Source organism: Orycteropus afer, unplaced genomic scaffold, assembly GCF_000298275.1.
Source record: "Orycteropus afer afer isolate SDZICR_OR568_19922 unplaced genomic scaffold, OryAfe1.0 scaffold00844, whole genome shotgun sequence".
Classification (NCBI taxonomy): Eukaryota; Metazoa; Chordata; class Mammalia; order Tubulidentata; family Orycteropodidae; genus Orycteropus; species Orycteropus afer.
Genome location: NW_006922431.1, coordinates 234,181 through 236,987, shown reverse-complemented (window position 1 = coordinate 236,987; position 2,807 = coordinate 234,181). Strand labels below are relative to the sequence as shown.

The window sequence follows — 2,807 nt, the reverse complement described above, 5'->3', positions numbered from 1 at the left end:
CACAACTCAAAAGCATCAACTCTTCTTTGGTCTTCCTTATTCATTGTCCAGCTCTCACATGCATACCAGGCGATTGGAAATATCATGGCTTGGTCAGGCACACCTTAGTCTTCAAGGAGATATCCTTGCTCCTCAGCACTTGAAACAGTTCCTTCGCAGTTGACTTTCCCAATGTTACACGTCGTCTAATGTCCTAACTGCTGCTTCCATTGGCATCGATTGTAGAACCAAGCAACGTGAATTCTTTGACAACCTCAATCTTCTCTCCATTTACACACATGTATATGTATATACATATATAATATGATCCTTGTGTATTCTAATTAAAATTCATTTATAATTTTATCATGTTACCTATTTGACTTTTGTTTTTCATTTTATTTCAATTTCTTTAAACTTTTTCTTGTGATTTGGGTGAAAGTATATAGAGCAAATAGGTTTACCATTCAACTGTCCTTCCACATTTTGTTTCCTCACACTGATTGTAATCCCCACGAGATAACAGCACTCTTCCCACTTCCACCTCCTCATTACCATCTCTCTTTGTCCTTTTTTCCTATATTAATTTGATTTTTCTAAATGGAAAAAAATATGAGCTTATCAATTTAAAGAGCTTTACTTCTTGTTTTTTGTTTGTCTGTTTTTACTTTTTTTGTGATGAAAAATATGTTATGTGTCATCGAGTCAATTCTGACTCTTAGAGAACTACTCCATAGGATTTCCTAGGCTGTAATCCTCAGGCTTCTACTCCAATGTAACAACTAGTGGATTTCAACTGCCAATCTTTTGATTTGCAACCAAGAGCTTAATTACTGGACCAAACCAGCTCCTTGATTAAAAAAGGTATTATATGCTCATTACAGAAAAGCAAATACCTCAGGAAATATAAGGTATAAATAATAAACTGATTCTTAACCAGAGATAGCTACTGTTCACATTGGCTACACCTGTAAAAGATTTTCTATGTAGAAATAAACTGTTGTTATTTCCATTTTCATTTTATTTACAGGAAATTTTCTTATTTCATTTAGGAAACTTGAAACCATGGACCAAGAAAATAACTCAAGAGTGACAGAATTTGTGTTACATAGTCTTCCAGGTACTCAAGGCCTACAACTTTTCTATTTTGCATTTTTTACACTTTTCTATTTAGCCATTTTGCTGGGAAACCTCCTCATTGTGCTCACAATTTTCTCTGAACCTATGCTCCACACCCCCATGTACTTCTTGCTCAGCAACCTCTCCTTTATTGATGTGTGTCTATCCACTTTTGCTACTCCCAAAATGATTGTTGACTTCCTCATGGACACTCAGACTATCTCCTTTGAGGGCTGTATGACCCAGATATTCTTTCTTCATATCTTTGCTGGTGGTGAAATGATGCTGTTAGTGGCCATGGCATATGACAGGTATGTAGCCATATGTCAGCCCCTGCACTATGCAACCATTATGAGTGTACAAAAGTGCACAGGCCTTGTGGTGGGCTCCTGGCTCATTGGGGTCCTACACTCAATTAGCCAGTTTGTCTTCATAGTAAAGCTTCCATTCTGTGGTCCAAATAACATAGACAACTTTTTTTGTGACATTCCCTTGGTTATTAAACTTGCCTGCACTGATATCTATATCTTTGAGATACTGATGCGTTCATATAGTGAGATAATGGGTATGAGCTCCTTTGTGCTTTTGCTCATGTCCTACACAGTCATCCTCATCACTGTATGACGTCGATCCTCAGCAAGCATGGCCAAGGCCCGGGCTACTCTGACTGCCCATGTCACTGTCGTGATCCTCTTTTATGGACCTATCATCTTCACCTATGTCTGGCCTTTCAACAACTTCCTGGTGGATAAGCTTCTTTCAATATTCTATAATGTTTTTACCCCTCTTTTAAACCCCTTGATCTACACTTTAAGAAATAAGGAAGTAATATTGGCAATGCAGAAATTGAGGAAGCGAAAAATAGGTTCCTAAATGTTTGTTTTTCCTTGTGATGATGACAATGATAATAAAGGCACCCACTTATGTCCTTTATTATTCAAACTATTCACTTTTGAACTAAGAAGTTAAATAGATTGAGATAATTTCCTGTGTGTATAAAAGTGGTATATCTTGCAATGTGGACTCTTACTACAAACTATCCAAATTTATGGACTAAATAGTAATAACGTTGGTGAACCCATTAACTGAACTCAGAAACCAAATAGATTCATGTATTTAAGCAAGTAAAGGGAACATATTCAACCATGCTACAAAGAGAAAAACCTGGGTCCACAATTAATGTTTCTTTGTCTCACTTTATTAAATTGAAGTTCAGAATTGCTACTCAGAATTAAAGATTCAATTACTACACACTAAAATGGATATCTTAGGCACTACACCACCAGAGCTCCTGAAAAGGATCTCTCTCTTTATATAAATAAAAGTTTTTTCAGCAGTTCTGCTACATATCTGCCTCTGCTTTATGTATTATTTTACTGAACTCCAGGTCCAGTCATCTAATCTATACCACATATGATAGTTTAGATTTTGTGTCAACTTGGCTGGGCCATGATTCTCAGTGGTTTAGCACTTATGATGTAATCATCTCCATTGATGTGAACTGGTGTAATGTAATCACCTTCATGATGAGATCTGCTCTGAGCAACCAATCAGTTGAAATGGATTTTCTCTGTGAGTATGACCTGCTTCCAAAGTATGTGGATGCTCTGGAAAAGCTCTCTGGATTTTTGCTCAGTTTGGACCCTACATCTGGCTTGTCATTGTCTGACCTCTGACTCTTTGGACTTGTGTCAGTGATCTGTCATATT

General features: G+C 36.9%; 1 pseudogene; it reads left to right on the top strand.

Moving 5' to 3' along the window:
- Positions 1–1,044: 1,044 nt before the first annotated feature.
- LOC103212069 lies at positions 1,045–1,971 on the top strand (annotated as a pseudogene).
- The last annotated feature ends 836 nt before the right edge of the window (positions 1,972–2,807 follow it).